The sequence below is a fragment of the Pelophylax lessonae genome (assembly GCF_965119305.1).
Source record: "Pelophylax lessonae genome assembly, chromosome: 1".
Taxonomy (NCBI): Eukaryota; Metazoa; Chordata; class Amphibia; order Anura; family Ranidae; genus Pelophylax; species Pelophylax lessonae.
In genome coordinates, this window is record NC_138768.1 from 151,661,162 (window position 1) to 151,686,576 (window position 25,415).

The window sequence follows — 25,415 nt, forward strand, 5'->3', positions numbered from 1 at the left end:
TGTTGCGCTGTTTTGAGTACTCCACCAACATGGCCAGTGCCGATGACGCCGTTGTCAGCTTAACTATACCACTTCTATGCCTCCTTGAAAAAACAATTCGGGCGATGATGGAAGAGGATGTGGCACAGGATGAGGAGGAGGATGAAGAGGTAACATTTCCAAGGCTTTCAGGGCAGTCATTCACAAGGGGCTCCGAGGGTGGGTTCCTGCACACACAAATGCCAGGGACACAATTGTCCAGCAGGGGCACAGTTCTGGAGGATGAGGAGGAGGAGATGGAGGAGGAGATGGAACCATGTTCACAGCAGGGTGGCACCCAGGCCAGCTCATGGCCATCACTGGTGCGTGGCTGGGGGGATACAGAGGACACAGACGATACACCTTCCACAGAGGACAGCCTTTCGTTGCCTCTGGGCAGCCTGGCACACATGAGCGATTACATGCTGCAGTGTCACCACAACGACCGCCGAGTTGCCCACATTCTAACTTGTGCTGATTACAGGGTGGCCACGCTGCTGGATCCCCGTTACAAGGACAACGTACTGTCCTTAATTCACTCACTGGAGTGCAATCGCAAGATGCGCGAGTACAAGCGCACACTGGTAGACGCGATGCTGCTGGCATTCCCACCTGACAGCGGGGCCACAGTGGAAGCACAAGGCAGAGGAGGAGGAGGAAGAGGTCGCCAACGCAACCAGGGCACCGCCAGCACCTCAGAAGGCAGGGTTAGCATGGCCGAAATGTGGAAAAGCTTTGTCAGCACGCCACAACAAACAGCAGCACCAGCAGCTCATATGGAACGTCTTAGCAGGAGGCAGCATTTTACCAACATGGTGGAGCAGTATGTGTGCACACGCCTACATGTAGTGAATGACGGGTCTGCCCCCTTCAACTTCTGGGTCTCCAAATTGGGCACATGGCCTGAGCTTGCCCTTTACGCCTTGGAGGTGCTGGCATGCCCTGCAGCCAGTGTATTATCTGAACGGGTATTTAGCACTGCTGGGAGCGTTATCACAGACAAGCGCAGCCTCCTGTCCAGAGACAATGTGGACAAGCTCACGTTCATTAAAATGAACCAGGCATGGATCCCACGGGACTTTTCCGTACCTTGTGCAGAATAGCGATGGATACCGACCTTACCCAGCCATTGTTCTATTTTTGCTCTTTCTCACTCTTTTGGGGTGTACCCTCATTTAAAATTTCTGAAAAAAAGCAGTGTTGGCTACCTCGTCCTCCTCAGGGCCAGATTAACATAGGGGCTATTGGAGCTGCAGCTCCAGGCCCCTACCTTAATATAGGCCCCGGGTTGGCCATATTCACTGTTGCCGCTCTTCTGTCACTTGTAAGTCTGGCTTCTATGCTCGCTTCCCCAGGCAGCTCCCTCAGAACCTCCCCACACAGCACCAAGGCCGGACAAGGAGGGACAGTTGCCGATGCATGGATGTGTTTATGGGCTTCAGGGACAGCATCCCATGTTGAATTAGGCATGCATGGCTGCACCCTTCCTCCTCTGGGTGCATGCCAAGGCACGGCCCTTAAGGCCCTTCAAAATCCTCAGCATCAAGCCCATGACGCTCTTAATCTGGCCCTGGTCCTCCTCCACCGCCACTTCCACCTACACCGCCCATAGGTGTGCGCAGCCTATTGCATTAGGGTGTGCACCCCAAAGTTTAAATACACATGCATGAGTTTGCCTACATGTACATGGCCCCGATACATTACTCTCCCTGCTGGCAAAGTGAAATAGAGCAGAGCAGGTCCGAGGGAGATCTTTCCCATCTCCTCACTGGCAAACAGAGCGATAATGCTAATGTGCCCTAGGTGATTAGGGTGTGCCCAGGTACACCCGGCACACCCTGTGCGCACGCCTATGACACCGCCACATCCACCACCACCTCAACCTCCCTCCTACTCCATATGGGCCTCATCCTTCAGAGATGAAGAACATTGTTTTATTTTTCAGTTTTTTTTTTTTTTTGTTTTAAGTTATTTCCCTATCCACATTTGTTTGCAGAGCACTTGCCATGCTCTTAACTACGTTTTGCTGCCATTTGCAGCACTCTAGCCCTTTCCATTGGTGTTTTGGAGCCATTTTAGTGCCTGAAAGTTCGGGTCCCCATTGACTTCAATGGGGTTCGGTGTCCGGGAAAAGTTCGGCAAAAGTCCGGGACACGGACCCGGACCCGGACTTTTTTTTCAAGTTCGGCTGAACCCGCCGAACACGGACATCCAGGTGTCCGCTCAACTCTAGTCCTTACTACTCAGAATTACAAGATAAGCAGTCATTTGAATGCATATGTTTTAAAAGTACACGTGTTTCTCTCCCTACCTGTGTCCACAATAATAAAGTATAATCACAGAAAGCCAGGAAAGCTGGTCCATAGCCTTATACGGAATACGCTTTATCCATTTGGAATCCCTATGGAAGGCCGTCCCAGAAGCAAGAGCAACAGGACCAGATTTGCATTATGGACTTTCATACTATTATTATTGGACTATTGAGAACTCTTATCCTCATTTTATGTGTGGTTTGGACTCTTAGTATTTTTTTTTTATTTATTTTTTTTAATTTTTTTTTTATTATTCCATCATTATGGAGGTATTACATCCAGAACAAGTAATGAACTGCTGATACTGAGATCCAGGAATGTGGGTCTGTAGAGACGGAGAGTTTATAGAGTTTTTTTCAACTAGTTTTATTTCAGATAGAGTGACAAACGCTCAAAAGGAGATTACACCTAAACCATTATGTTATGTGGGGCCTTTGCTTTCTGCAGGCCCCAAGCGGGCATCTGTTGCCATATGGAGTTTAGGCGTAATCTCCCTTACCGTGTTGTGATGATGAGGAGGAGTTATGTATAAATTCCCATTAGAGATTGTAAATATATATTAATGTAAATATATTATTTATTATTATTTATTATTATTATTATTATACAGGATTTATATAGCGCCAACAGTTTGCGCAGCGCTTAACAAAATGAGGGCAGACATTACAGTTACACTACAATTTGGAACAAAAGGAATCAGAGGGCCCTGCTCGTTAGAGCTTACAATCTAAAAGGGAGGGTCAATTGATACAAAAGGCAATAGCTGTGGGGGATGCGCTGATGGAGCAAGAGAAACAGTGTTATTAGTTAGTGGCCGGGTAGGCTTCTTTAAAGAGAAGGGTTTTCAGGGATCGTCTAAAGATGGATAGATTAGGGGACAGTCGGACAGATTGGGGTAGAGAGTTCCAAAGAATGGGAGAAGCTCTGGAGAAATCCTGGAGGCGAGCATGGGAAGAGGTGACAAGGGAGCTAGAGAGCAGGAGGTCTTGGGAGGACCGAAGAGAGCGGCTAGGTTGATATTTTGAGATCAGGTTAGTGATGTAGCTGGGGGCAGAGTTGTGGATGGCTTTGTAAACTGTTGTTAGCACTTTGAATTTTATTCGTTGGGTGAGTGGAAGCCAATGAAGGGATTGGCAGAGAGGGTTGGAGGACACTGAACGGTTGGTAAGGTGGATAAGTCTTGCAGCTGCATTCATTATGGATTGAAGGGGGGATAATCTATGTAAGGGTAATCCAATGAGGAGGGAGTTGCAATAGTCGAGGCGAGAGATAACCAGGGCGTGAATTAAGAGCTTGGTGGTGTCATTGGTTAAGAAGGGCCGTATTCTAGCGATGTTGCGGAGGTTAAGGCGGCATGATTTGGACAGGGATTGGATGTGAGCCTGAAAGGACAGTGCAGAGTCCAGGGTTATCCCTAGCACCCTGGCATGTGTGGAAGGACTAATAGTTATTCCATTGATCTTGACAGAGAATTCTGGGGAAGAGGCACGTAGAGGAGGAAATATTATGAGCTCGGTTTTAGATAGATTCAGTTTGAGGAAGTGGTGAGACATCCAGGCTGATATGTCTGTTAGTAGATCAGTGATGCGGGAGGAGACTGATGGGGTGAGCTGAGGGGTAGAGAGGTAGATTTGGGTGTCATCAGCATAGAAATGGTAGTGGAAGCCATGGGAGGCTATTAGCTGACCCAGGGAGGAGGTATAGATTGAGAATAGTAGTGGTCCAAGGACAGAACCTTGGGGGACCCCAACAGTAAGAGGAGTTGCAGAGGAGTAAGTGGAATTGTAAGTGACACTGAAGGTGCGGTGAGATAGGTAAGATTCGAACCAGTGGAGAGCACAGTCACGGAGACCGAGCAAACTGAGTTTTTTGAGAAGGAGGGGGTGGTCAACAGTATCAAAGGCAGCCGAGAGGTCCAAGAGTAAGAGTATCGAGTAGTGACCATTGGTTTTTGCTGTTAGTAAGTCATTTGTAAGTTTTAGGAGAGAAGTTTCTGTGGAGTGTTGCCGGCGAAATCCAGACTGAAGGGGATCAAGGAGGTTATTCTCAATGAGGTGCTTGCTCAGGCGGTTGTAGACTAAACGTTCAAGGAGCTTGGAAGCAAAAGGGAGTAAGGAGATGGGTCTTAAGTTATTAAGATTGGAGGGGTCTAGCGAGGCTTTCTTTGGTATGGGAGTTACTAGCGCATGTTTATATATATATACATGTATGAGATATTGAGTTTGATTTTACATTTAGTTGAGAGATGATTGTCACTTATATGAAGTTGTGTGATTTTCAGTCGGCAGTCAGTTCTAGGAACTTGTTTAACAAGTCCATTTAAAATGCAGGCCTGAGCTACCAGGGGGCAACTGCTATTTACATATAAACATACTGATAGTATCATCCTGTGATTACATCTTTGGGATCTAGACTTTCTGGGGCCACAGGCCTCAAGGACACATCTTGCATATCTTAAGTAGCAATTTCAGAGCTACTCCACAGTGAGGAGTAAATCCCCCCCCCCCCCAAACAGAGAGGAGTGGTTAGAAAGAGGCGTAACTATGGGAGGGGGAAATGGTCCAATCTGGGAGGAGATACGCCCACAGGGAGGAATAGGGCATGATAGCTGAACCAATGAGAATTGCCCTATACAAGGCTGTGGGAGACGGGTCTATATTAGCCAAGGTGAGATAGAGTGACTTCTTGTTTGGCATGGGAGAGCGAGAGGAATCACTAAAGGTAATTATGAAGGATTAAGCGTTTACATTGTATATTCTCTTTGAAGGGTCATAGTGTGTTTGTATATGAGTATATACTCTATGCATTGTATTTGTTCAGTTAAACTAGGAATATTTTACATTTTGTAGTATGTACAATAGGTAGATTGTTGTAAATTAAGTAGGCTTTTCAAACTATATATATATCAATAAATAATTGCTGTGTTAAAGTTTTCATTCACAGTCATAGAACTCTCATTATTAACCCAAATATTGTCTGAGATAAATTAACTCTCATATTGTTCGGGTAACAACTGGGTCTGGGGCGGTGACCCACTTCAACTGTGATTGGACACAGCAGGAGCCAATCAGCAGGTCCAGTGGACCCGATGCTCGCCGGAACCCAACGATCGTTCTCAGGAGAGGCAGAACTGCAGTATGCAGTTCACAAGGCAGGCCATTGTTCTGTGAGAGGGAAAGATGGAGATCTTGTGTTTCTGCTAAGCAGGAACACAGATCTCTGTCTTTCCCCAGTCAAAGCATCCCCCACACAGGTAGAAAGCACTCCCTAGGGGCGCATTCAACCCTTTTATCGCCCCTGATGTTAACCCCTTCCCTGCCAGTGTCATTAGTACAGTGACAGTGCATTTATTTAGCACTGATCACTGTATTGGTGTCACTGGTCCCCAAAAAGTGTCATTTAGTATCAGATTTGTCCACCGCAATGTCGTAGTCCCACTAAAAATCGCTGATCACTGCCATTGCTAGTAAAAACAATTTAAAAAAAAATCCATAAATATATCCCATAGTTTGTAGGCACTATAACTTGTTCAAACCAATCAATATACACAGGGTCCATGCCTGCACAATGTGTGCTGGAACAGCTGCTTGTAATCTACACCAGGAGTACAGTGACATGGTGACAACACAGGAGCACTATTAAAAGACAATTGTTATCCCATAACAAAAAAGTTCCTGAACAGTTGTCATTGCTGGATTACCAAATATTATTTTAATAAAAAACTGCATGTTTAAAAAGTTTAAAACAACTTTAAAGTAACTTTAACATGGTAAAGCTTTGTATGAGATTTTAGTGATGGGGTTTAGATCTACTTTAAACAAATGTGATGCAGATCCCCTGATGTAGGTTAAAACTTTTTTTCCAATTGATTTATATTCACTGGAAGTAATAGGATCTGTCAAATCGGAATAGGTAAATGCAAATTGGTTGGAAAAGAGTGTTGGCAGTAACGTTTAAAAGGAGCCAACACTGACCTAGGGATAAGCAATAAACAAAAGAATGAAAAGGGGAAAATGATCACATTTGTCCCTTTATATGTTGTAATTGTAAATAGACATCTTGGATTTTCTGTTAAAAGTGTGACATATATTCTTCTAGGCTGATATTCTGTCAGCTTAACTTGGATTTTAAAGCTATTTTCAGTCTGAAATGTTTCTGGCCTGAAATTCTTCCACCTGAGATCAGCTTTGTTTAAGAATCATAACCTGAGCCAGCATAAAGATAAACTCTAGGCAAATCTGAAAAAACACCACCTAATCTAGCTAGTGATCTGACCTACATTATATTTACCACATTCACAATTATATAACCACTTCAGCATCTGTAAGCCCCTTTATTGATCAGAGCTATTTTTACATTTCTTCTGAGGGCCTGTATAGAGGTATTTTTTTTACTTAAGATAATAAAGTAAAAATTACTTTTTTTCAGCACATATAGTGCCCTTTTTGGTGATATTGATTTTTTTTAAATCTATAAATGATGTTAAAATTTTGACTACTAAAAATATAAGGTAACAAGTATACATTTTATTCTATCATTTTTCTCATTTAAAATGACACAAAAACTGCATTTCTGGTACAAAGCATTGCACAGATATCTACCAATAAAATAATGCCATTCTTTTACAATGTCACACAATTTCATAATGCATCACTAAAATAATTAACAAACTAATAACACTAAAAAAGTTTAAATATTTCTGATTTAAAGAATTGAAAAAGAATAAAAAGAACAATAAAAAAGGGCAGAAAAAAGCTTAACTGGGGCTGCGGGGTTGATCATTACGTTTTTAATAAAGAGGAGCTCAAGTCTCCCCCTAAAAAAATAAAAGTCATCAACTTCAAATACTGTAGCTGCTGGCTTTTAATAAAAGGTCACTTACCTGTCCAGGGATCCAGGAATGACTCAGCACCCGAGTTGATTCTTCAACCGACTTTGGGTGCAGGCGCCATTAATTAAGGCTCCGTTCACATGTCAGCGTAGAGATCGCGGGCAGAATCACCGTGATTCTGCCCGCGATCCCGAAATCATTGCAAATCGCGGGACGCCTGTGCGTTGCCCGTGATTTGCAATGGCACCCCAAACGCTATGCGATGTTGCCGCGATTTCCACCTGCCGAATTGCGGTACCATCGCGCAAAAAAAATTGCGGGACGCATGACGCCCCAAAGAAGCTCTTGTACCTTTTTTGGGCGTCATGCGTCCCGCGATTTTTTTTGCCCGATGTTACTGCAGGTTGCAGGTTCTATATACAGTATCACCAAATTGCCTCCAAATATTGTCCTTTTCCAATATGTAAAGACAACTGCTAGAGGCAAGTCTATTCTGTGCTTAAGGCACGGGGACAGTATTTTATAGTACTTTAGTATCCTGCTTTATGCATTTTGCCTCCTACTCTAATTATGACTCAATTTTGACCTGTGGTTCCTGTTGTACTTCTCTTTCCTATTTTGTTCATGTATGCAGCCTGAATGTCACCTGCCATTGCCTTTTTAACTAAAAGTAATGTTACTAATAATAATATTTCACTCAGTTAATAGGCAATATGGAAGCTCAGGAAGTTTACTCATTAGCCAGATTGTTAAGGCTAATGTTGGCTCGGGTCGATCCCATATATGTATTGCATTTGCTACATGTTGTTTGTATGTTATATACAGCAGTTTTCTATTTCAATGTGCCTTGTTTTATCCAGGCATGTACCTACTATTCTCACTGCATATTGCTGTACCATGTTTCTTTTGCCTTCAATAAAAACCGTTTAAAAAAGAAAAAGGCTAATGTTGGCGAGTTCCCAGGCCTCATTATGTTCGTTAGTAAAATACATACATTTTTACAATATTTTTATTTATTTTTCCATTGAAAAAAATTAAATATTGCATATACATATTTCATATTATTCCGTTTAAAACCTGCAGAGAGTAGATTGCATTAGCTTAATGACTCAGATGAGTAACATATTTCCCCTCTCTTGTAGGTTTTCTCATAAAGACAGTGCTCAGTGTTTTGTTTGCAAGAGCAGTCAAGTGCAAAGATAGTGCTTGGCTTTGTTATTAGACACATTTCTTGAACTTAACATGTATTCAACATGGTATTCGTAATACAAATCTACCAAAGACTGCTTTAGTTTACCTTTAACTACTTACATTTAGTCATTCCAAATATTCTTCAAATAAAACAGTATCCTACATAATTAAAGTAAAGTTATTTTAGCTAATCCTAACATTTTGTTTTTATTATAGGAATGCAGCACAATAAACATTGGATATTATAAAGATGTTTACAGTTGTATTGAATCAAATCTTGCTATTTTTTGCAGCAAAAATTCCAAAAACAGCATATAAACAGAAGTCATTATTGGTAGTCTACATATTTGTCTCAGTACTGGTATTTTTTAAAAATATTACTAAAACCTATATATGGCTGTTGGCCCTGAAACTTCACTTAAAAAACTGATATGCTGCAATTTACATGGGTATACTCTAGTAGAAATTATTCATGGAATCTACAGTAAATGCAAAGAAACACATTACATACCCTACAGTTCAAAACTCAGAAGGATCTTTAGTACACAGTTGATGCTGAAAGACAGTATTTATTGTTCAAAAATATTTCCTTTTCAAATAATTTGTATTGCAAAGTTTGTCCTATGATTACTCCGCACTTCATCTCGGAGGGAATGATTTTTTTTTTTTTTTTTTAGATTGCTGTTTGGTAGATAGGATTGGATTTATGATTCTGAATGGAAGGTTGCTTACTTATTCTTTATTTACATACAAATGAGCTTCTGCTTCTGGAACAAGAAAGGTAGAATAGGCTAGGTTGTTTGATAGATTTCTACAATTAAAGCGAAGAGTCTGTCCTCTGGAAGTCCATTATCCAGCAATATTTGGCAGATTTTGAAAGTCTGCCTTTACTGGGAATGAGGCATATGAATATTTCTCCAAGAGCAGTTTCTCCAAGTTTTGTGAAATTAAGCAATTCAATTGGAAATATGAAATATTCCCTAGAATTATTGCAGTGCATCTATTCAAGTCTTGCAAAACAAACATTATTTAAAGAAAAAAAAATTGATATCTGGAATAAAAATGTATCTTTAACCAGATTTTTTTTTGCTAGACTTTATAAAAGTAAAATATGGAATCAAATTTATACTGAGAATTGGAAAGCTGATAGCCAAAGCAGTCATCAGTAGTAGAAATTTTTTTTTTCTTAGATATTCATTTAAACAGTCAGTCTAACCAAAATTAATGTTTTTACTTTGGGTGCTTTAACGATGAAAAGTTGATTCGCCTGCTAGCCTTTTGTTGAAAAAGGATCATATTTGTGCTCCCTTTTATTCCCATTTGCTATAGCTTTTTCAAAAGGCTGTTACTCTCCCTGTTGCCTTTTCATTTATTTTATCTTTTAGAGAGTGAAGCAGTAGGATGGAGAAGGCACCAGTTACAGTGGGAGGTGTGAGATGGGAAAACTCACAAAATGAGAGAAGCCAGCTATTGACTCAGCCCACACTCTAAACCATATAGGAAATATCAGATTTAAGTTGACTGATTTTTCCAGACAAAACAGTAAAAGCATGCCTATAGTGGAATCAATGTAAAGCCTAGACTCTTCATTTCTCACCACAAAAAATGTAAAGTTATACTTTCATTAAACAAATATGTAAAAAATGATGCTGTGGTTCCACCTGCCAGCCTCTACATCACTAGTACGTCCCTTCAGTACTGCAGGAATCACACATGATATAGTGACTCATGGGCAGAACCACATTTTGCAGCAGGGAGATGAGAGCATATAGCACACCTGGAAATATCAGGTGCTAAAGATTATAGATATGCATTTTGGTTTTACACATGATCACATGTACTTTTTAAAGCACAAATTACAGTCATCAACAACAAAACTATATATGACAGACAAAATATTAATGCTTTATTATGTTTAGCAGTATATACCAGTGATGATTAACTTACTAGATTTAGGGGACCTCAAGCATGGCCTCTAAAATCACCAAAGATCTGCATATAATATTCAGTATATATTATGTTTGAGAGACTTTTAGAGACTGTGGGTATGCTACAGGAGATGGTTAGACATGTTATAGCTGTAGTTGGAAACTGCAGACAAGCAGTTTGCAGGTGATCAAAGACTGGGGGCATGGCACAGGAGACTGCTAGAAGATCACTGCCATTACAATTCCATTACCAAAATAAGGTACTGCAGCTTTGGCAGCACAGGTTGGACATCAGGTTTGTATACAATAAGGAAAGCATAGCTGCACACTTATCTGGTGGAAAAAAAAGTCAGTACATTAAATGTTCCTGTCTCAGGAGATTTAATTCCAAAGATGATGAGCTTAGCAGCAGAACATGTTACTTACTGATGAACATTCATTGTTGCTTGCAAATTACATTTTATTCGTTTTAAGCGAATTTAAAGCAGAGTTCCGGCCTCAAAAATGACTTTCGGCCATCCACTTGCTGACATTAACCTGAAAAATAAATGGTTAGTCCCAATTCTTTTTTGTTTATTTACCTTGTTTTTGAAGAAAATATACTTACCTTCCCTCTACTTCCTCCCTCTGCGGCGCCATCACTTCCTGCTTGCGATGAATCCTGGGAGCTGAACGTCATCCCTCCCAGGAGTCAATGCGCCTGCACCGGCCCCGCTCATCAGTTCCCGTGCAGGCGCGTCATTTCCTGCTAAACAGCTTCTGGGCATGCCCCGAAGCTGTGCAGGGATGATGCGCCTGCCCCCGAAGTGACGAGCGGGGCCAGTGCAGGGCATTCTGGGACGAAGAACATACAGAAGAGGACACCCAAGAGGACGCCCTGGCTTCAGCTGCCCACACCTGAGATGGCAGTGCTGGCCAAGGAATTTTCAAGGTAAGTACAGTATTTCTTCTAAAAGGTAAGTGCGACCTGGGACAGTTCAGAGGCTATCCATTGTGGAATGCACTAGCCCTGACTGTCCCGGGGTATTTTTTTCTAAAAAACTTTTCTAAGGCCGGAACTCTGCTTTAAGCACATTCAAAAACAAAACTTTTATTGAAAAATATATGTGGGTTACCATTGCAGACCTTCTTAAAGTAGACCTTCTGTAAAAATGGAACATCTTCCTAGAAGGCACCACCTGTATAAGAAAAGATACATAGATGTTTGCCAAAAACACAACGTTCTAAGAAAAAAAATTAAAATGTTCTTTGAAAATCTGGCTTCCATTGCTTTCTGCGCCTCATGACTGCATGCAAGGAAAGCTGGGTGCTCAAAATTCTGCTATTGCAATGATTTAGGATGTATTGAAGATTGGTGATGAGCATTGTAGCCATGGGTTATTAGCTTTCAGCCCCAGGATATTGGCACTGTTACTTGTTTAGCATAGGACAGATAGCTTTTGGCACAGACAGCTTCCGCCCTGGTTAAGGCAAGTGTGCACACTGCAGGGCTATCATTAACTGAAAATATTAATTATTTGTCAAGGATGTCAAATCAGGCCCCCAAAGCATCAATAATGTCTATAACCACCCAAGGATTCACACCATTTTAAATTATAAGCAGTAGCTAGTCCTCGGGGACAAAATCAGGTGTAGAGTGTTTTGAAGCAGTTGAAAGAGAAATTAATGTATGGCAGCCACAGCAACTGTTGATATGTACCTTGGAGCATTGTCTTAGTGAGACAAACCACTTTACCATTCAGAAAAACTACAGGAAAATGCATTTGTCTACTTTTCTTTACAGTTTTTCCCAAATAAAACCAAGGAAATGTATATGTATTCAAATTTGCTGCCAAAGCTCTATCTGTCCAAAAAAATATCTATAAAAAGTTAGGGTAGACTACAAAAACTTAAAAGATGTGTGTTAAACAAAAACATGGCCTAAACAAAATAATTCTCTGAGGCTAAAGGGGATTTAGTGAGAAAAATGCCCCGGGGACTAAAAAGGTTAAACTGTGAATCTATGCCTACTTATGTATGGTTAACTTTAACCATTTTATTGTCTGTTTTTAAAGTAGACTGGTTTTGCAGAGGCTGCGCCAAAAAAAAGTCAAGCAGAGAACAAAGATTGTGCCACCAGTGCTGTCTGTGGACTCTCCAAGCTGATCTTCCCCCTTATTTATTTACAGTATCGTATTGCTGACTGTGGGGTAGATTTACTAAAGCTGGATCACTCAGAATCTGGTGCAGTTGTGCATGGTATCCAATCAGCTTCTAACTTCAGCTTGTTCAATTAAGCTTTGGCAATAAAACCTGAAAGCTGATTGGTTTCTTTGCAGAGATGCACCAGATTTTGCACTCTCCAGTTTTAGTAAGTAACCCCCTCCGTCTCTGTGTAGAGGTGATGTGGCTGCCCCCCTGGTGCTGGTGATCTTATGACTGACAAGGAATATTCAAGAAGCAGCAGAAGAAGTGCAGAAAGCACAAATTCACAGAATGAAAACAAAATAGGTGCACAGAGAGTCTTGCAGTGCAGATCCTTATGTGTAAGGTTCTCTTCAGCAATGAGAACAGTAAGCAGAATCATATTGCCTTAGATGTTCTCATACCGAACATTTAAAGCTTTTAGGCTCAATGCACAAGAAGTGCACTGCTATATTTTGGAAGGATTTAAAACAAGGTAAATCATTTAAAATCTTTTAAGATTATGCTTAGACACCATAAACATTTTTTTAAACAGATGTTCCCTTAAACATAGCAAATCTACTTAATTTTAAGTCAACTTTAAGTAAATGTCTAAAAAAAAACAACCAAAATGACATGACATCACAGCCATTCCAGTTGTTCGATGTGCTAAATGTCCTCATTTTCAACTTTTTACTTGATTTTAACCATTCAAGTAATTAGTAGTCAAGTAGCCACTTTTCAACCAGTAGATTTATACTGAAAATATTTTCTGCAAATCCCTGGCAAAAATACAATTTTCCACTTTATAAGTGAAGTAAAACTGATAACAGAAATCATTTTCCACCATAAATGCTTTAAATATGTCCCTAGTGGCTGTAGGGAACTGTGGAATAAATGGAATTGCAAGTGTTAAAATCTTTATAAAGATTTATATTAGAAAGAAAATGCAGAAAAAGAGGTTAAAATTAATGTCATAAATATTGTGAAATATTTTTTCTATTTCTCACAAACTCTAGATTTAACCTTTAAGTAAAAGTATGTTTTCCCTACATTTTTATTGTTTCATTTATTAGGGTACATATGTAATGTGATCTGGGGTAGGCTTTTCGTGACTAAATCATGAGGAAGCTTTGAATATATTTTGTAAGGTTGGAAGAGCCAAGTCCAGTTGTGTGGATGTTGCTTTGAGATATGACAAAACTCTGTAGTATGTATTTATCTTGCTCGCAAATGTTTTACTTTCCAATCAGTTATGCAGTTTTTTTTAAAGGTTTGCTCATAAGTGTCTGTAAAGGCATGTAAAAGTGCCCTCTGGCAACATATGCCTGCCAAGCAGTTAGATGATCCATGTTTTATCATTTAGACTCTATAGTATTTCCCTATAAGTCTTGCATAATGTATATTTACAATATGAAGGAAATAATTTCTATATACATTTTAGAATATTCACAAAGATTGAATACAGATTTAAAAACTGAACATAGCAAAATGAGTAAAAATGTAAGAAAGTCAAATGCATAAAATTCTAGCACTCTGAAAGATAGTTTACTTGGATAATTCTGACTTTTTGTTTTTAATGGTAAAAAAAAGAAGTGTATACATTTTGGTCCCTTCAATGGTACACACAAGATTGAGCTGGAACAGGACTTTGGATTTGGTTAGCTTGGTTTGTGGCATGTAACCTTCTCTATATTTTCATCACTTTGTTATTGTAAAGCAGAACAGTATAATAATTACATCTTTAAAGCAAATTGAACTGTCCCCTTCCAGCAGCTGCTGGATTAAGTTTAACCGGTTGCCGACCGCCGCACGACTATATACTGCGGCGGTCAGCCCCGGCCAGGCAGAGTGACGTATTGATATGTCACTCGCCTGTCACTGACTTGCGAGCCTATTGCGGGCGGCCGCGCGCCCGCCGCGGCTCGTTCACAGACAAGTCAGTGCGCCTGACCGGCGGACTCGATGTCCGCCAGTCACACTACGATCGCTCCTGTGAAGGGAGAAAGACAGAGCAGCTTGTGTAAACAAGCTGCCTGTCAGTTCTCCCTGTGTAAAAGTGAAGATCTGACCGTTCTACTATGTAGAACTGTTGATCTTTGCTTTTACACCAATAGCAATGTCCCTGCACAGTTAGAATCACGCCCCTAGGACACACTTAACCCCTCCCTGTCCAATAAAGTTAACCCCTTCCCTGCCAGTGTCATTTTTGCAGTAACAGTGCATATGTATAGCACTGATTACTGCAGTAATGTCACTGGTACCCCCAAAAGTGTCAAAAATGTCAGTCAAGGGTCCGATCTGTCCGCCGCAATGTCGCAGTACCGAAAAAAAATTGCAGATCGCCGCCATTACGCGTTAAAAAAAATGACAAAAATCTTTCCCTTTGTTAGTAAACGCGATAACTTTTGCGCAAACCAATCAAAATACGCTTTTTGCGATTTTTTTTTACAAAACATAGGTAGCATAAAACAAATTGGCCGAAAAATGTTAAAAAGTTTGATTTTTACATTTTTTTGGGGGGAATTTCATATAAAAAAATGTGAAAAATATTGTTATTTTTGCTAAATTTAAGCACTTTTTTGTTTATAGCGCGTGATCAAAAAATCGCACAGGTGATCAAATACCACCAAAAGAAAGCTCTGTTTGTGGGAAAAAAAGGACGTCAAATTCATTTAGGTACAGCGTCGCACGACCGCGCAATTGTCCGTTAAAGTCACGCAGTAAAAAATCGCAAAAAAACCCCTGGTCATTTAGCAGCCAAATCCTCCGGGGCTTAAGTGGTTAAATAAGCTAAATGCATTCCTAAGAACAACTTCTTATTCACAGAAAGTAAGGGTCCCACTCTCATCCCGCAGCTGCTGGCAGGAGACGGGCATTTCTATTTGGGCTACTGCTACTTTAGAAATGTAGTTCCCCCTGGGTCTTCTAAAGGCAGTTTGTAATTTCCACAGGTAGGGAGCGAGCTAGCATTTACCCCAGCGCTGAGTCCATGGCAATAATGGGGAGTTTTAAGCAAAAATTGGGCAGCAGTCACTTTTGATCTTTTCAAAGCTTTATTGTGAAACTTGAAAGAAGGTAATAGGAGAGACGGTAGGGGTCTCATATACCAGTAGCAGATCACCTACAGACTCCTTGGATCCATAAAAAGTACAGCTTCACAGTACCAGAACCTTTAAGCCAACCCAGTGATACTGGAAACACTTTTTTTTAGATTGTAGAGCAAGGTCCAGATTCACAGTGTCAGAACCTTCAAGCCAACCCAGCAACACTATAAGTACGTTTTGGATGTAGGTGTGTCTTCCAAACTAGTCACCAGGCCCTCCTGAAAGACCAACCTTCATCCTGGCTCTCTCCAGCAAGGGTCCTCCCCTTGGTCTTCTTTATTTGGCTTGGCTTCTTACACGCTGGGCAAGGACCACCTCAGAATTAGTAGGCCCCAGACAGGCTTCTGGACCTACATGTAAAACTCACTTCAGCAACACCTCCTCAGGCCAGAGGGGCCTGAGGCAAGAGAGCGAGCACATGGCCCAGTCCAAATATATATCCTCTCCCGGAATGTACCAGTGGCCAAGAAACTCCTAAAGGGCTGGCTGGAAGAAAAATATATATTCATAACTCAGTCTAGTTGTACTATCCCATACTATGGCCTGCGGTACCAGTGACTCCTACCAGCAACAGTCAGAAATGCACAACCTAATTGAGATTAGGGAATGACCAGATAAACTGTACACTCAATCTGAGCTGCCCAGCCAAAAACAAAATTTGCATAGTAGCCCCATATTAGGACCAGGGTGCTACAAGAGAAAACAAACAGTAATACATTGACCACCTTTTCAGATTCAGATTCAGAATACAGTACTTTATTGATCCCAAAGGGAAACATTTGAATTTTTGTTATCATGTTCCTGGAATGTATTTTGTTTATTTAAACTGAAAGTCCAAAATGGAACCTATTATTTGTTGCCTGATTTGTTTTACATATTCAGTTTGTTGTATTCCCTTGTCACCAGTTGTAAATATTCTAAATTTGTTTCCAGTAGCTATGTTGTCACTACTTCTGCAGTTATCTATGCCCAACAAGAAATATTCACAAACCTCAAGGCAAATATTTCAATCATTAAAGAACTAAACTTCACTTTACTTACCTCCACTCTAGCAATACAACATCCGCAAGCTCAAGTGACAGTGCTGAGTTTGACATCTTTGCCCATCTTCTGGGTTTTGCATCTTTGGCCATCTTCATTAGTGGATGCAATATGATGTAACTACTGCCCATGGGAGCTAATTAATTATGGCACCTGGTAGAGACCAGGACTGAACACTGTGCACTTTAGGAATATAGCGAACAGGAAGGCCAGCAGCCTTATTGCAGAAGAGACATTCTGCATTAAAAAACTTCCTGCTCACAATTTTCTCGTTAACTGAAAATAGTTGTTGATTCAGATGCTAAAGACCAACAACATAGTATGAAAAATGTCTCAATACAGACATACTTAACCACTTAAGCCCTGGAAGATTTTACCCCCTTCCTGACCAGGCCCTATTTTGCGAGTCGGCACTGCGTGATTTTAACGGACAATTGCGCGGTCGTACCCAAATTAAATTTTCCTTTTTTCCCCACAAACAGAGCTTTCTTTTGGTAGTATTTGATCACCTGTGCGATTTTCTGATCATGCGCTATAAACAAAAAAAGAGCGTCAATTTTGCAAAAATAACAATATTTTTCACATATTTTTATATGAAATTCCCCCCCCAAAAAATGTAAAAATCAAATTTTTTTAACATTTTAGGCCAATTTGTTTTCTGCTACATATGTCTGGTAAAAAAAAATCGCAATAAGCGTAATTTGATTGGTTTGCGCAAAAGTTATTGCGTTTACTAACTAAGGGAAAGATTTTTGTCATTTTTTTTTAACGAGTAATGGCGGCAATCTGCGATTTTTTTTTCGGGACTGCGACATTGCGGCGGACAGATCGGACCCTTGACTAACATTTTTTACAGTTTTGGGCGTACCAGTAACATTACTACAGTAATCAGTGCTAAAAATATGCACTGTTACTGTAAAAATGACACTGGCAGGAAAGGGGTTAACTTTATTGGAGAAGGAGGGGTTAAGTGTATTCCCTAGGGGCGTGCTTCTAACTGTGAAGGGATGTGGCTGTTTGTGTAACAACAGAGAAATATGATTCTACATAGCAGGACCATATGATCTCTGTTCTTACACAGGGGAGAATGACAGGCGGCTTTGTTTACATTAGCCACCTGCCTTTCTCCCTCTCCACGGGGAGATCGCGAGTGACACACGCAAGGACTGCTTAGGGAATGAGCTGGGGCGGGAGCGCTCCTCCGGCGGCGCTCGCTCGCCCCCTATAGGCTCACAGGCTAGTGACGTACCCATAAGTCACTTTGCCTGTGAGGGGCTGACCGCCGCCGTACATAGTCGTGCGGCGGTCGGCAAGAGGTTGAGGAATGAGTGACTCTTGACAAAGATGTTGATTTACTAAAGAGGTTTGATTTACTAGAGGACTGCAGTAGGTATGACCCCAATACAGCTATAAATGATAATACTGTACACTGACACTGTACTAATGACACTGCTTGGGAAGGGGTTAACATCTAGGGACAATCAGGGGGTTACCTAACAATGCCTAATGTGTAAAGTGTACTGCTTTGAAGGGAAAAGAAACAACCAGATTGCTGATCGGTGTACAGAGCCCTGTGTGTTTGTAAAAACAAGGCATTGTACTGTGATTGGACACAGGTTATCAGCAGGTCTCAACAATGAATCATTGGCTGGGACCTGCTGTCAAAACTGCACTGTGCAAGGCTAAACCCCCAAAGACCCTGCCTATGTACAGGTATGTGATCCAGCGGGGCCGAGCCACTCGCCGCAGTATAACTACTGTGGGCAGTCAGCAAGCAGTTAAATTAAAAACAGAACAAAGCAAAATAACCCCCCCCCCCCCAAAAAAAAAACAGACTGATCATCGTTGCTTTAAAACAATGGGTGTATATTGTAAGCATTGCCATGGTCATATTTCTTCTCAACAAATAATGGGGAAGCTTTGTGCAGTAGTCATAGTTTTCTCATTATTCATCACTTTACCAGATTTATCACAATGAATGGATATTTTTTGTGTAAACAAAGGTTCGTTTATGTAGTACTTTGCGGTGAAGTGAGGGCATTGGTGTGGACATCAGCATCCTCAAATAATCTGCCTAATCAGAATCTAATGAATGAGCATTCTTTCCATTTCATTCCTAAAGAGGTCAGATTGAGTAGAAATCAGAATCCAATAAATAGGACAAACACTGTACAAGCAGGATTAATTATGTTAAACATTACTCCACATACTCCTCCTAAACAGTATAAAGCAAGGAGAGCATGCAAGGATTTTTAAAGTTGTTCTAAAGCCTTAAGGGATTTACCTTAATGCATTCTATGCATTAAGGGGAAAAATCTTCTGTGCTGCAGCTGCCCCCCCAGACCCCCTCTTTTCCTTACCTGAGCCCATCCGATCAAGTGATGTGCATGAACACAGTGGCTCCCGACGCTCTCTCTCCTCATTGGACAGATTGATAGCAGCGGGAGAGAACAAAGCTTTATAACCACTTTAGGCAAGCAAAAAGCACCCAAAAATGTAACCCGTAATTTTTTATTTTTTTTAGGTTATGTTATGTTAAGGGCAACATCTAACAAACATAACTAGGTGTTATTCCAATTTGGTTGCAAAATTGGAAATATACTTTAAACCCCCATAATTGTCCTTCCTCATTGGCTCCAAGGCACTTGGCCTATAGGTAGTGTTGGGGTAGTTACTCAAAAAATGTAACTAGTTACTAGTTACTAGTTACTAGTTACTTCTGTAAATTGTAACCAGATTACTTTACTAGTTACTGCATTTGAAAAGTAACTTCACTACTTATTACTTTACTTTCCTCTTTCTTAATTGACCGTGTAGAAGAAGATACATGACACTCTTTCTGCATAGAGTTCATTGTATAAACACAGGCTTTGGGAAACATGAGAACAAAACCTGAAAAAACAGAATAAAACATAAAGTGCAACAAAAAGTCATAAACTTCATCCCTCTCTATTCTTCGAAATAACGATTGTATCGCACGGCTTGGGTAACGCAGGACAGCGCGTTCCTATAGCCTAGTAAAGTAGTGTAGTTACCTCCTATAGCCTAGTAAAGTAGTGTAGTTACCAATATTAGTATTGTAACTAGTTACATTACTTCGTTACCAAAAAAAGTAATGTAGTTACTGTAATCAGTTACTTTGTAACTAGTTACCCCCAACACTGCCTATAGGTGCAATTTCCACTCATGAGAGTATGGACTTTTTGCTTAGCAAAGTAAATCTTCACTTAGTTTAGCAAATCCTTATGTCTCAGGTGCAAACATATGCAGCAGGGCCAAAAAATCGTTTACTACTAGTGGGAAAACCTTCCACATCAGTTCTTTCCACAATTGTTCCTCCATGTATGTGGCTTATTGTTCCTCCATGTATGTGGCTTATTGTCTTTCCTGCCTTTGTGGTATGTTGTACCTAGGCCGTAGTATTAGAACGTTATGTAAAAAGTTCAGAAAACATTGCCGATTAGCGGAACTTCTCAGAGTACCATAAAAAGCCTCCAAAGATCTCAAGGTAAGGGCCATCGAATCTATACCAGACAAATTTCCACCGGCTAAACGTTCATGTTGACAACAAAAGTATTGGATTACACCCTAGATACCTTAACGCCCAAGGGTCTAAATTAAATTAATACTGTCATCTGATATATAATTCATCATCAGTACTTTTTATTTCCTATTTAGACTGATGTAGTTATTAATTTTGGGGTATTTAACCCTATTCATTGCCAATCTGCATTAAGCCTTTATTCTGTCTCTCTCATGATTTTCACTAGATAAATCTATAAAAACGGAATTGGAAGTTATTATTATAACTTGACAGAAAACACAATTGTTTTTGGGTCCTGCTCAAGTCTGAATATCTCCTTTTATCAGTGATCATTTTTTTTTCTGACATATTTACTCATGTTTTCCATTTTTCTGGTTTTTGTCATCATACTGTATCTATATCCTAACTTCACCGTCTACTTCAACCCCGGGGTGGTAGGTAGGCTCTATTACAGTACTTGTATCCAATAGGATGTGAACGTAGGTATATATGTGTGTGTATATGCATGTGCGTATACATGTATGCATGTGTGCATGCTCATTGATTAATTTATATAACTATTATATATTAATTACTTTAATATATTTTTTCTATATAATCTTAATAAAAATGTTACCATTTACATTTAATTCTCTTAGAGTTTTTATTAGGTATTTTATCTGTCAGGCACATTACATATCTCATATATATGCTATACATTTTTTTTTATATTGGTCCAACATGCTTGCATTTACTAAGCAGTCATATAAATACAAAATATCTTGTTTTGTCTAGGTTTTATATATTATTATACTTTCAGCTTAAAATCTATATGTTTTTTTCTCATTTACTTTTGCGATACCTTCTCATGATTCCAATCCTATTTGCATTGATTGCCACTTGCTGACTGCTAGGTTAGATGCCATTGATTTATTAGTTGATACTGATGTTCTTATGTATTTATAGGCAGTATTTGCTTTATGTCACTATGGTAGCTGCTTTTAGATAATGTTTCCTTTAAGAGTACCGGCAATTTTGTAATTGGGTTCCCCTTATATGCTTTTCATGGCAGCCTGGGGAAGGTCTGAGGAAGGTCTGAGGAAGAAGAGGAAGCTTCAAAATGTATTACCACTCCCATCCACTGCAGCAGGGCTCTTCACTGACGTAAGTCCCGGCCCGGCGCCATGTTGCATTCCATGCTGGTTGCCAACGCATTTAAATGTTTCCCGGTGTCATCTCCGCAGTCGCTTGACAGTGCAAGTGCCATACTCAGCAAAGACTACACAGGAGACCCTTCATGCCCAGCCATGTATTACTAGACATGCTTGCTTGTTTCTGCAAACATGTGAGTTGAACATTGGCGTGTTTAAATAAATTAAAATTATTTTAGTACTGCATTTAGTCTGGTGCCCCCCTGTTTCTTCCTTTCTATGTAGTCAGAAACTTCTCCAGCTTTAGTTACTGATATTAAACTGTATATAGGGAAGTTTTTAACTGCTAAAAGAGTTATTATGGAAGGATGGGTTTAGACTATAGTGCACATTATTGCATGCATGGAAGCCGCCTAGGTGCAAAAGTTAAACTGAACATTTATGCTGGATGGTTGAGTGTTCATAATGCTTGTTATGACAGGAAAGGAGTATTTTGAGTGGGGCACTGAAGGCTTCGGATTATTGTTTATTTTGCAATTCCTCTGTTGGACTCGGTCACCTGTTCTATGATCCAATAAATACCACTCTCTGGAAGAACCAAATTGCTGCAGAAGTTAGCTTGGATTGAAGGAATTTGTGGTGGAGTTATTCTTAATTTTTAGCCATCATCATCCATTATTTACAACACAAGCCACAAAGGAAATGATATTGTACATTGATAATATCTGCATTCTGTATTTATCTAATGGAAATGTTATTTTGTCATTTATTCTTTTAGTCTGTCTCTAAATTTATACTTGTATTACATCTCATGAATTACAGTTTAAATTTTATGTGCAAAACTGCATTTAGTAAATTGTGGAATGAGATTTAGGGGCAGATTTGTAAAGAAGTTATTCTGACATTCACCAAACATTCAATGCAGGTGAATCTTCCTGGTACTTGTGTTTAAATTACAGTGATTGATTTGCCAACTGCGAGTGTTTGGTGAAAGTCACCTTCACTTTCACTGCCTTTTTGCGGTTAACATGTCGGTTTTGTATGAAGAATATATGAGACCAATTTATACTATAAAATGGTGAGATTATCTATTAGGAATGTTGTATTTAATGGGATGAAAATTAAGAATTCTTGCTTTGGTCCATGCAAATGCAATATTGAAAGCAAATGCAAAATGAAAAAAAGGAAAATTTCAGTCTCCATTTCGAGATTAGGAAAATGTATTATGTAGGAATAAGATGTGGGAATCTGTCACCTGCTGTGTTGCTTCAGGTCATGTTCAGTATAATAGGAGTACTACCAGTTATGAATTGTACATATTGGAAAGAGCTACATTATTACTATTAGAAGGGGAAAAGGAGGACAGCAGCTCTGCATGCACCAGCCATGCATAGTCTCCATAGTATATCAATAATTAGGGAGAGCCAATAAGAAGGTCAGATTTATGTCCATATCAGAATGTTCTGCTATGTTATTGGCAACCAATCCTCTAATTAATTGTAAAATACAATAATAAATGATACATTATCCATGCTATAACCGTTCCGAGGACACTATTTGGTTTCAGCCAATATTGGAAACCATCTCTTTTTTAGATCCTATTCGTAGTGGTCGTGCTAACTTCCAGCACTACAAAAATTTAATTGCTCCAACAGGAAGCCCTTTAATACTATTATCGTTTTAAGTGTGGCATATCTTCCTTGGGGCAATGTGAACGGTTGCAGTTTATGAATTACCAGAAATATATTCATTTTTCACCATTTTCTCCTCTTTGCAAACATAGAAAACAGTGTTAAGGGCAGAGATGAGGTCTTCATTTCATACGTGAGGAGCCTAACCAAATACAATCTGTTGCATGTGCCAGAGAAAAACCCATAATTCTACAGTTGAATATGAAAGTAATTTAACCAATTCCTGGCCCAGGCCTGATTTACTAAAAGGAAATTCAGAAGAGTAATGAGGAATTTCTATAGTCATGCCTATGTTGTTGATTCACAAGAGCATTTGGATAATTGTGCATCCAACGAACATAAACTCCAGCCTGCTGTCCAGCCCTACACCTTTCTAACTATTAGCTGGCAATAAAAATAAAATTTGAAAAAACTACCTAAATTTATTTTTTACTCACCTAAAGCCTAAAAAAATACCTCCTGTTTACTTTGTATAATAAGGTTGTTTATTGTTATTTATAATAAAGTGTTTTCAAATTGTTCTTCAGATATAATGAAAGCACAAAGAGATTACATCTATCCTATTGTGCATTATAGCTTTTTTTATTTTTTGGTGCCCAAAACATGTATTTAGGAAAGGTTTATAGATGTAAAGGGACTTTGTTGCAACTTTATTCACTTTTTTACTTCTGCTATATTCATAATATATTCTTTTTAAACATAGATAGCTTGATTGCAATGGGAATACTTCCACACCTCTTAATATCTATGATTGTCTGGTGTTCTATTCTCAACTTTCTTTAAGTTTACAGGCCTCACCTGCTTCATTCGGAACACTCTCCAGCTGCTATCTCCAGGAGACATCCCCCACCTCCATTTCCTACCCCTCCTCCCCCTTTTTTTATTCTTTCTATTCTTCTCTATCTTCTTCATGTCTCTCCTTCTCATACTTCTCATACGCTTCTTCTATATTCTCTTATGCGGACTTCTTTCCATGTACTGTGGATTATATGTCTTATTGCAAACGATACATAGATATTAGCTTTTACACAGTACCACTTTATATGTATGATTATCTTTATTACAGTCCAGCTTACAGTTTGGTACGGGGTACAGGATATACAAGCAATAAATATATGTAGACATGACCTCACATATGTAGCACTGCCCCCTTGAGGACTGCTGAATAATACACTCTCGGGTCTCCCTGGGTTACCATTAGCAACGCTGGCATTCACAGATTAATACTTTACTTCTTGGCTCAGTCAATGATCAGTCCAGGGGTATGTAGTTGTTTTTGGTGTTTTATTTTAAATAGGGATGGGAGAAGGAAAGAGTGGGATACTCCAAATCAAACTATTCACAATGGAAGAGGACTCCTGTCTAAAGATGCAGCCCGGCTGCAGAATTACCTTACTACTAGATGAATTTAGGTAAAGTCTCTGTACAGACGACTTGGGTAGATTATCTTCAGGATACCCGCCTAGTATCCCCTTTCAATCCTGAGACTGACACCAATCCTCTGACTATACTACACCGGGGTAGACCCCTCAGGTCAGGCCCCTAGTACTCACGATACTGTTTTTGGAGTGTCTATACCCCTCCAGTCAGTTCTCTTGGGCCTCTGGGATCAGTTCCTTTCCTCTGGTCCCCAAGCCGACTGCCTGTGACCATGTGCCACTGCTACAGAGGAGGAGGCAGCTGCCATTTCCCCATTTCCCCTCTGGGACTCTATTCACCAGGCAAAGACCCCGCAGCACATGTGCTCCTGGCTTTTATATAGCATCCCATAATGCACTGAGACAGCAAGTCTCTAGCAATCACCGGGACTGTACGAAAGCCTGTGTACCAATTTGTCAGGTTTTCTCCCGCTGTCCAACATGCCTCTCTATTGGACCAGTGTGAAACACTATCTAGACCCAATAAATCACACACTGAGCACACTGAGCAGACCTTACTCACAGATCCTGCTCTCTGGTAGGCGGAAAGCAATATAGATTTCCCTGCTGCTCCTCTGATAGGCAGACAGAGCCAAAAACTATACTCTCTCACTAGCACCTACCTAAGAGGGTGCTAAATTTCTATGGATTATCCCACAAACTTGGAACGGTGGAAAAGGGAAATAACAAATGTACAAAGCCATGGGGCATTCCCCATTTGTGGCTGATAGACATAATAAATTACGCAAAAAATATATATATCTGCTGTACAAATATTCACAAGGTTATTTACACACAGCAGGTGCATTTACGTCAATGCACCCATGCCAAACGAAAAACTGCTTGGACGGGTAAAGAAAATTATCCAGTCTAGCTAACTAGATACAATATGTACGTTGCATAAAATGGCAGAGGGCCTAGCCAGAACCGGAAATCCAAAGCAAGCCTGCAAAGAAATTAGGTTAAGCATAGGGTCAATACATAAGTACTTACACCAGTAAGACTGTCCTCTCCTCAGAGGCAACTTTCTCACCACGTTGT